Source organism: Panulirus ornatus, chromosome 55, assembly GCF_036320965.1.
Source record: "Panulirus ornatus isolate Po-2019 chromosome 55, ASM3632096v1, whole genome shotgun sequence".
Taxonomy (NCBI): domain Eukaryota; kingdom Metazoa; phylum Arthropoda; class Malacostraca; order Decapoda; family Palinuridae; genus Panulirus; species Panulirus ornatus.
This window is the reverse complement of record NC_092278.1, coordinates 10,341,774-10,354,165: the sequence shown is the minus strand read 5'-3', so window position 1 is coordinate 10,354,165 and position 12,392 is coordinate 10,341,774.

The window sequence follows — 12,392 nt, the reverse complement described above, 5'->3', positions numbered from 1 at the left end:
CAATATAGCCATCAAGTTGATATAGCGACCAAGATAATATAGCCTGTACGGCATTATATTGAACTATGTAACATCCATGAGAAAATATACAATTGAAAAATATCCACAACAAGACTTTAGCTGCTATAAAACTAAATCGCTATGCCAATATCGCCAAAATGTTATTATTGCCATCATGATAATATACCGCCAGAAAAAAAATATATATGCCCACTACTCGACAACATAGCTATTCTGACAATATTGCCAATATGAAAAGACAGTCACCTCCTTGTTATATAACAAAAATGACAAATAGCCATCATGGCGATATAGGGATTTAACAATACAGCCACTATGGTAATATAGTTACCATAACAATGTGATCTTAACGACAATGTTGCCAACATGACTATATAGTCACGTTGGCAATACAACGACCGTGGCAATACAGATAACATGACAGTACCGTCTCTAAGACAATATTGCCATCAATTTGACAAATTATATGTCAATATAAATATTATGGTAACTTAGTCATCATGACGATAAACTCAGAAATGCATTGATAAAATGATCATACCATGAAAATATAGCCACCTACCATTTTGGTTTCCATTGCAATGTAGAAACAGTAATAAAAGATTTACAATGACAGTACTGAAACCATAACAGTATAGCATATCAGGGCAATGTAGTCAGCTGATAATTTATCAAAATGACAATTTCTCTTCTATAATAGTATATCATCAAGAGCAATATTAACACCATTAAAGAAGCTTTTACGAAAATAGTCATTATGGCAATATAAAAATCATGATGAAAAAGTCACCATGACAATATAGCTATCTTGGCAATATAGCCACTGTGACATTATAGTCATAATGATAATATAGTCGCTATGACAATATTGTCACCCTAAAAAAACAATTATCATGATAATATTTCGCTTATGACAAAGTATGCAAGAGTTAAATAATGACAATATATCACCTATAAAAAGATCACCTTGCCAATATAGCTAAGGTGACGATATATACATTATAGCAATGTAACTAAAATGAAAAGATAGCCAAAATGACGGTATGGTCATAATGACAATACTGCCACTATGAAAATATGTTCCCAGTGACACTATAGCTACACTGACAACAAAGCCATATTCATAAAAGAGCAACATTGAAAATAGGGCAAACGAGAATATAGCCACTATCATAGTTCAGCCACCATGATAATAATGTCACGATACAAATCATCACCATGTTATTACTGACCTTGATAATAAACTTACAATGACTATATGAATATCATGAAAATAAAGCCTCCATGTTAACATGTCTGCATTGATAATCTGGCCATTATGATAATATAGTCATGACGGCAATTTATTCACTATAACAATATCACTATAACAATATAGTGATCATATAACTGATGTGACAATACAGTCAAAGAAGCAAAAAAGAAATATATAAAAATATTCATTATGGCAGTATAACTACATGTCAATATAGATACTGTGACAAATATTCGCTTTTGAATCATAGCAAACATATAGCCGGCAGGACAACATGGTTTCTATGACAAAATAACGACTAAGACAGGATATATCATTATAATATAGACACCTTGACGGAATAGACCATAAAACAATGTAACAATCATGAAACTGTACCTGCCGACACATTATAGATGTCATGAAATTTTAGTCAACATGACAAAATTCTCATAATTAAATATCATCGTCATTACAATATAGTTACCGTAATCATGTACCAATCATGATCATATAATCAGCAGTTTGACATAAACAATATCACAGTATAAAAACCATGACAGTATAAGTGATATGATGATATGATATCCATACACTTACACTTACAATACCAAAGAAGCCGCCATGAATATATTGTTATCATGACCATATAATCACAACAATATTGTAGGTAGTGACAAATATATCCCCAACGACAAAATTAATCATAGCAATATAGCCATCAACTTGTTATAGCGACCAAGATAATGTAGCGAGCATTGTATTGAGAATTACAATAGAGACACAGTGCCAATGTCGTCACCATGACAATATAGCTACCATGAAAATATGGTAACGTTGATGATATAGCTGCCAATGCAAAATATTCAAGATAGAAAATTCACAAATGATAGCCACAACAAGAGTTTATTTGCTAAGACGATATATCACCATGCCAATATCTCTAAAATGTTAGTATAGCCATCATGGCAATATATCAACAGAAAAAATTCTCATCACAACGATATAGTTTACTTGATAATATTCAACTCTGACAATATAGGTAACATTAAAAGACAGCCACCTCCTTGAAATATAAAAGAAAAAAAATAACAAATAGCCACCATGGCAATATGGTAACTAAACAATATTGCCATCATGGCAATATGGAAACCAAATAATATAGCCATCATGGGAATATGATTACCATAGCAATGTATTCTTAATGGCAATGTAGTAACTATGCCCTTATAGTCACGATGACAATATAACTACTAATACAATACAGAAAACATCAAAATACAGTCTCTAAGACAATATTGCCACTAATTCAACAAGTTAAATGACAATATAGATAATATGGCAACACAATCACGATGACAATATACTCAGAAATGTTACATAATCGTCATAATAAAATGATACTTTCATGGAAATATAGTCACCCTGCCACTATGGCCTCCATTACAATATAGCCACAATAACAAAACATTCACCACTACAGTGCTGAAACCATAACAATATAGCATATCATGACAATGTAGTCACTTGATCATTTAATGAAAAATAAAAATATCGCTTCTATCATGGTATAACCTAAGGGACAAAATTTTATATACCATTAAAAAGCTGCCATGAAAACAGTCACTATGACATAAATATCATGATGAAATAGTGACCATGGCAATATAGCCACTCTGATATTATAGTCATTATGACAATATAGTCGCTATCAAAATACTGTCACCTTAATCATAAAGTTATCAAAATGATATATCGCTTTTGACAAAATATGCATGATTAGAAAATGACAGTATATCACCTATATAAAAGATCACTTTGCCACTATAGTCAAGGTGACGATATATTCATCATAGCAACGTAAAGAAAAAGAGATGATAACCAGAACGACGGTATGTTCATAATGATAATACCGCAACTATGAAAATATGTTCCCCACGATTCTCCAGCTTCACTGAAAATAAAGCCATCTTCACGAAAAGAGTACTATTGAAAAAATAGCAAACGACTATACAGCCATTAAGACAGTACAGCCACCATGACAATAATCTCTCGATATAAATCAAACGCCAGGACATTAGCGTCACCTTGATAATGAGTATACAATGAGTACATGAACATCATGAAAATATAGCATCCATATAAATATATTTGTCGTGAAAATATAGCCTCCATAAGAATATCTTTAAAGTGACAGTTTCACCATTCTGATAATATAGTCAAGACGCTAATACATTCTCCATAACAATAAAGCCACCATGATCACATAAATGATATGACAATATAGTCAACGCAACAAGAAACGTTTTTATAAATTATGTCCAGTCTGAGAATACAGCTACATGAAAATATAGATACTGTGACAAAATAGTCATTTTTGGATTATAGCAAACATATAGCGTCCAAGAGAATATATTGCGACTATATTGTCTTTATGACTGTAATCTTATAACAATATAGGTACCCTGATATATGGGCAATATAAAAAGACCATCACCCCTTGTGATATAAAAAAAAATAACAAATAGCCATCATGGCAATATATTCATTTAACAATATAGCCAAAAAGGCAATATTGTTACCATATCACTATAATCTTAATAGAAATATTACTACCATGACCATATATACACGATGACAATACAACCACCAAGACAATACAGGAACCATGACATTACATTATGACAAAATAGCCACTAATTCAACAAATCAAATGACAGTATAGATATTATGGCAACAGTCACCATGATAATACACACACAAGTGGAATATAATCGACATAACAAAATGATTATATTATGAAATAAAGCAACTCTGCCACTATGGCTTCCATTGGAATATAGCCAACATAATAATACATATACAATGACATTATTGAAACCATAGCAATATAGCATATCACGACAATGTAGTCCCCTAATGATTTCATCAAAATGAGAATCTCGTTTTATAATTATACATCCTCAAGGGCAAACCCAACACCAATATAAAAGCAACCGTGAAAATGTAGTCACCATGACATTATAACCATCATGATGAAATAGACACCATGACAATAAAGTTACTTTGGCAAGATATACAACATGATACCATTGTCATAATAACTATATAGTCAAAATGCCAATATATATTTACCGAAAATGGTATAGTTATCATGATAATGTATCACTTACGACAAAAAATGCATGATTAAAAAATGAAGATATAGCAACCGTAAAAAAATATCACGTTGCTAATATAGCCAAGGTGATAATACATATATGATAGAAATGTAACCAAAATAAGGATATGGCCAAAATGACAGTATGTTCATAATGACAATAATTCCACTATGAAAATGTATTCTCCATGACATTATAGGTACACTAACAGTAAAGCTATCTTCACAAAAGAGTAAAATCAAAATACAGCAAACTACAATATAGCCACCATGACAATACAGCCATCTTGACAATAATATCACGATATAACTCAATCACCAGGACAATAGAGTCACCTTGACAGTAATCTTACAATGACTTTATAAATATCATGAAAATATAGCCCCCATGTCAAGATATTTCCTATGACAATTTAGCCATTATGAAAATATAGTCACGACGACAATCTGTTCACTATGACAATAAAGCTACCATGATCATATAACTGATATGACAATATAATCAAAACAAAAATACAGAAACATTCAACTTATATTCACAATGGGAATATAACCACCTGACAATATAGACACTGTTAATAGATAGTCGTTTTCGGATCATAGCAAAAATATAGACTCCAGGACAATATAGTCTCTATGAAAAAACAGTGACTCAGACAGGATAAATCATCATGATATGGTCATAACATTATAAATGTCATAGAATTTTAGTCAACATGACAAATTATCACAATGAAATAAAACGACATTACAATATAGTTACCATAATCATACACCAATTATGATTATATAATCAGCAGGTTAACATAAACAAGATCATAGTGTAAGAACCATGACAATTTAAGTGACAGGATGAGATGATATCCATTCACTTACACTTACAATACCACATAAGTTTTCATGAAAATATTATCATGATCATATAATCACAACAGTGTTGTCACTTATTACAAAATGTATCCCAAAAGACAAAATTAACCATAACAATATAGCCATCAAGCTGATATAGCGACCAAGACAATGTAGCCTGTACGGCATTATATTGAAAGTAAGAATACAACCACCATGCCACTGTCTTCACCACGACAATGTAGCTACCATGAAAATATAGTAACCTTGACTATGTAGCTACCATGAGAAAATATACAATTGAAAATTATCCACAACAAGAGTTTAGCTCCTAAAACACTATATCGCTATGCCAATATCGCCAGAATGTCATTATTGCCATCATGATAATATACCGCCAGAAAAGAAATATATATACCCACTGCTCGACAATATAGCTATTCTGATAATATTGCCTAAATAAAAAGACAGTCCGCATTTGTTATATAACAAAAATGACAAATAGCCATCATGGCGATATAGTGATTTAACAATACAGCCACTGTGGTAATATAGTTACCATAACATGTGATATTAACGACAATGTAGCCAACATGACTATCTAGTCACGTTGGCAATACAACGACCGTAACAATACAGATAACATGACAGTACCGTCTCTAAGACAATATTGCCATCAATTTGACAAATTATATGACAATATAGATATTATGGTAACTTAGTCACCATGACAACATACTCAGAAATGCAATATAATCGCCAAGATAAAATGATCCTACCATGAAAATATAGCCACCTACCATTTTGGTTTCCATTGCAATGTAGAAACAGCAATAAAAGATTTACCATGACAGTACTGAAACCATAACAGTATAGCATATCACGGCAATGTAGTCAGGTGATAATTTAATCAAAATGACAATTTCTCTTCTATAATTGTATATCCTCAAGGGCAATATCAACACCATTAAAAAAGCTTCTACGAAAATACAGTCATTATGGCATTATAAAAATCATGATAAAAAAGTCACCGTGATAATATAGTTATCTTGGCAATATAGCCACTGTGACATTATAGTCATAATGATAATGTAGTCGCTATGACAATATTGTCACCCTAAAAATATAATTATCATGATAATATTTCGCTTATGACAAAGTATGCAAGAGTTAAATAATGATAATATATCACCTATAAAAAGATCACCTTGCCAATATAGCTAAGGTGACTATATATACATTATAGCAATGCAACTAAAATGAAAAGATAGCCAAAATGACGGTACGGTCATAATGACAATACTGCCACTATGAAAATATGTTCCCTATTACACTATAGCTACACTGACAACAAAGCTATATTCACAAAAGAGCACCATTGAAAATAGGGCAAACGAGAATATAGCCACCATGATAATAATGTCACGATACAAATCATCACCATGTCATTAGTCATCTTGATAATAAACTTACAATGACTATATAAATATCATGAAAATATAGCCTCCATGTCAACATGTCTGCCATGATAATCTGGCCATTATGATAATATAGTAATGACGGCAATTTATTCACCATAACAATATAGCCACAGTGATCATATAACTGATGTGACAATACAGTCAAAGAAGCAAAAAAGAAATATACAAAGATATTCACTATGGCAGCATAACCACATGACAATATAGATAATGTGACAAATAGTCGCTTTTGAATCATAGCAAACATATAGCTGGCAGGACAACATAGTCTCTATGGCAAAATAGCGACCAAGACATGATATATCATTATAATATAGACACCTTGACAGTATAGACCATAAAACAATGTAACAATCGTTAAACTGTACCTGCCAAAACATTATAGATGTCATGAAATTTTAGTCAACATGACAAAATTATCATAATAAAATATCATCGGCATTACAATATAGTTACCATAATCATAGACCAATCATGATCATATAATCAGCAGGTTGACATAAACAACATCACAGTATAAAAACAATGACAGTATAAGTGACATGATGATATGATATCCATACACTTACACTTACAATACAAAAAAAAGCCGCCATGAATATATTGTTATCATGATCATATAATCACAGCAATATTGTAGGTAGAGAGAAATATATCCCCAAAGACAAAATTAATCATAGCAATATAGCCATCAACTTGTTATAGCGACCAAGATAATGTAGCGAGCATTGTATTGAGAATTACAATACAGCCACCGTGCCAATGTCCTCACCATGACAATATAGCTACCATGAAAATATAGTAACGTTGATAATATAGCTGCCATGGCAAAATATTCAAGATAGAAAATACCCAAAATATAGCCAAAACAAGAGTTTGCTGCTAAGACGATATATCACCATGCCAATATCACTAAAATGTTAGTATAGCCATCGTGGCAATATCTCAACAGAAAAAATACTCATCACAACGATATAGCTAACATGACAATATACTACTCTGACAATATAGGTAACATTAAAAGACAGCCACCTCCTTGAAATATAAAAGAAAAAAAAATGACAAATAGCCATCATGGCAATATGGTAATTAATCAATATAGCCATCATGGCAATATGGTAACCAAACAATATAGCCATCATGGCAATATGATTACCATAGCAATGTATTCTTAATGGCAATATAGTCACTATGTCCTTATAGTCACCATGACAATATAGCTAACATGACAATACAGGAAGCATCTAAATACAGGCTCTAAGACAATATTGCCACTAATTCAACCATTAAATGACAATATAGATATTATGGCAAAACAAACACGATGAAAATATACTCAGAACTGTTATATAATCGTTATAATAAAATGATCCTTTCATGGAAATATAGTCACTCTGCCACTATGGCTTCCATTACAATATAGCTACAATAACAAAACATTCACCACGACAGTACTGAAATCATAACAATATAGCATATCATGACAATGTAGTCGCTTGATCACTTAATGAAAAATAAAGATATCGCTTCCATCATGGTATAACCTCAGGGACAAAATTTTATACACCATTAAAAAGCTGCCATGAAAATACAGTCACTATGACATAAATATCATGATAAAATAGTGACCATGGCAATATAGCCACTCTGAAATTATAGTCATTATGACAATATAGTCGCTATTAAAACACTGTCACCTTAATAATAAGTTATCAAAATGATATATCGCTTGTGACAAAATATGCATGATTAGAAAATCACAGTATAGCACCTATAAAAAAGATCACCTTGCCACTATAGTCAAGGTGACGATATATACATCATAGCAACGTAAAGAAAAAGAGATGATAACCAGAACGACGGTATGTTCATAATGATAATACTGCAACTATGAAAATATGTTCCCCACGATTCTCCAGCTTCATTGACAATAAAGCCATCTTCACGAAAAGAGTACTATTGAAAAAATAGCAAACGACTATACAGCCATCAAGACCGTACAGCCTCCATGACAATAATCTCTCGATATAAATAAATCGCCAGGACATTAGCGTCAACTTGATAATGAATATACAATGAGTACATGAACATCATGAAAATATAGCGTCCATATAAATATATTTCTCGTGAAAATACAGCCTCCATATGAATATCTTTAAAGTGACAGTTTCGGCATTCTGATAATATAGTCAAGACTCTAATACATTTACCATAACAATAAAGCCACGATGATCACATAAATGATATGACAATATAGTCAACGCAACAATAAACGTATTTATAGATTATATCCACTCTGAGAATACAGCCACATGAAAATATAGATACTTTGACAAAATAGTCATTTTTGGATCATAGCAAACATATAGCGTCTAAGAGAATATAGTCTCTAAGACATAATAGCGAAGAAGACAGGATTTATCATCACAATACAGTCACCTTGACAGTATAGCCAATAAAACAGTGGAACAACCATGAAAATGTACCTACCATAATAACATAGCTTACATGAAAATATAATTACTATGACAGATTCATTACAATGAAATACAAACGATATCACATTATGGTTTCGATAATCATACACCAATCATGATCATATAAGATAAAACCTTCAAAACAAATGAAGGGTAGTGACAACGCATGGAGGAATAGCTACAACCTACCTCTGAAAGAACACAGCAGCTCCGTACACGTCGGTAGCTGGCGCGCGACTGTCTTCAGGTGACTACATTGTCATGATATGCTATATTGTCATGGTTTCAGTACTGTCGTAGTAAATGCATTATTATGCTAGCTATATTGCAGTGGCAGGGTGGCTAAATTTTCATGGTAGGATAATTTTGTTATCGCGGTTATATTGTATTTGTGATAATACTGTCATGTTGACTGTGTTATGGTGCTATGGTTAATTTTATCGTTGGGGATATATTTTGTCATTAACTACAATTTTGTTTTAATCATATGATCATGATAACAATATTTTCATGGCGGCTTATTTGGTAATGTGAGTGCAAGTGTATGTATATCATATTATCATGTCATTATATTGTCATAGTTTTTATACTGTGATTGTGTTTATGTCAGTCTCCTGATGATATTATCATGATTGATATGATTATGGTAACTAAATTGTAATGGCGATTATATTTCATTGTGACAAATTTGTCATGTTGCCTGCATTTTCATGGTAGATATATTGTTATGGCAGGTACATTTTCATTGTTGTTTCATTGTTTTATCGGCTATACTGTCAAGGTGACTATATCTTAATTAAAAATCTTGTCTTGGTCGCTATTTTGTCATGGACACTATATTGTCCTGCAGCCTATATGTTTGCTATGATCCGAAAGAGACTATTTTGTCACAGCATCAATATTGTCAGGTGCTTAGATTGCCATAATGAATATAATTTGAAGGTTTCCTTATTGTTGCGTTGACTGTATTGTCATATCACTTATATGTTCATGGCTATAATGTTATAGTGAATATATTGCCTTCTTCACTATACTATCATATTGGCTAAATAGTCATGGTAAGTATGTTGACATGGAAGCCTTATTTTCATGATGTTTATATAGTCAGTGAATTATATCGTGACATTATTGTCATAGTGGCTGTACTTTCATGGTGGTTATATAGTCGCTTCCTCTATTTTCACTGTTACTCTTTTGTGAAGATTGCTTTATTATCATTGTAGCTATAGTGTCAAGGGGGATATATTTTCATAGCAGCAGTATTGTCATTATGAACATACCGTCATTTTGGCTATCTACTCATTTTGGTTATATTACGAAGATTTACATATTGTCACCTCGGCTATATTTGTCTAGGTGATCTCTTTTATAGCTGCAATAATGTTATTTTTTTTGGTCATGCATATTTTTTCATAAGCGATACATTATCGTGATAACTTTACTATTAAGGTGACAGCATATTGTCATTGTGACAATGTTGACATTATGACTTTAATCTCTTAGTGGCTATATTGCTAAGATAACTATACTGTCATGGTGACTATTTCATGATGATGGTTATAACGACAGTTTGAATGCATTTTCATTGTAGCATATTTAATGGTGTTGATTTTGCCATTGAAGATATATCATAAAAACGAAAATTTCCTTTTCTTTAAATTATCGTGTGAATATATTGCCATGATATGCGATATTGTTATAGTTTCAGTAATGTCATGTTGAATGTATATTATGTTGGTTACATTACAGTTAAAGTCATAGTGGCAGGGTAACTATATTTTCATGGTTCATTTTGTTATGACGATTTTATTGTATCTGTGAGTATATTCTCATGGTTTCTGTGTTGCCGTAATTTCTATATTGTCCTGGACACTACATATCATGAAATCTATATTGTCATATCAGTTATATGATCATGGTAGCTTTATTGTCATAGTGAATATCTTGTCGTCGGGACTTTATTATCGAAATGGCTATATTGTCATAGGAAATATGTTGACATGAGGGCTATATTTTCATGATATTCATAAAGTCATTGCAAGATTACTATCAAGGTGACTCTAATAGCCAGGCGATTGATGTATATCGTGACATTATCGTCACGATAGCTGCATTGTCATGGTTGCTATATTGTCGTTTCCTTTATTTTCAATGTTACTCTTTTGTGAAGATTGCTTTATTGTCATTGTAGCTATAGTGTCATGGGGAATATATTTTCGTAGTAGTAGTATTGTCATTATGAACATATCGTCATTTTGGCTATCTGCTCATTTTGGTTACATTGCGAAGAATTACATATCATCACTTTGCCTATATTGGCAAGGTGATCTCTTTATAGTTTCTATATTGTCATTTTTTTAAATCATGTATGTTTTTTCATGAGTGATATATTATCTTGATAACTATATCATTAAAGTGACAGTATATTGTCATGGCTAATATTGTCAATATGACTACAATCTCTTAGTGGCTATATTGCTAAGATAACTACATGCAACTACATTTTCATTGTAGCTCATTTAATGGTGTTGATTTACTCTTGGAGATATATCATTATAAAAACGTATATTTCATTTTGTTTAAATTATGAGGTAAATACATTGTCATGATATGCTTTGTTACAGTTTCAGTACTGTCATGGTGAATGTATATTTTGTTGGCTACTTTACAATAGAAGCCATAGTGGCAGGGTGGTTATATTTTCATGATTTGATCATTTTGTTTTTAGTTTTTTACTGTAGTTTTTAATATGTTTTCAAGTTCGCTGTGTTGCCATAATTTCTATATTGTCATTTGATTTATTAGATTGATGGCAATATTGTCATAGAGACTGTATTGTCATGTTGCCTGTATGGTCATCATGGTTGTCTTGTCATCGTGACTCTATGGTCATGTTGGCTATACTGTCATTAAAATTACATTCTTATGGTAACTATATTGCCATCATGGTTTTTTGTCAGAGTGGCTATATTGTTAAGTTAGCTATCTTATTGTGGTAGGTATTTTTTTTGCCTTTGGTATATTGCCATGATTGCTACACTAGAATTTTGGCAAGATTAGCATGGTGATATAGTGTTCGCAGCCCAATTGTTGTTTTGGACATTTTTTTCATGGGAATACATTATCATGGTACCTACATTGTCAAGGTTACTATATTTCATGCAAGCTAC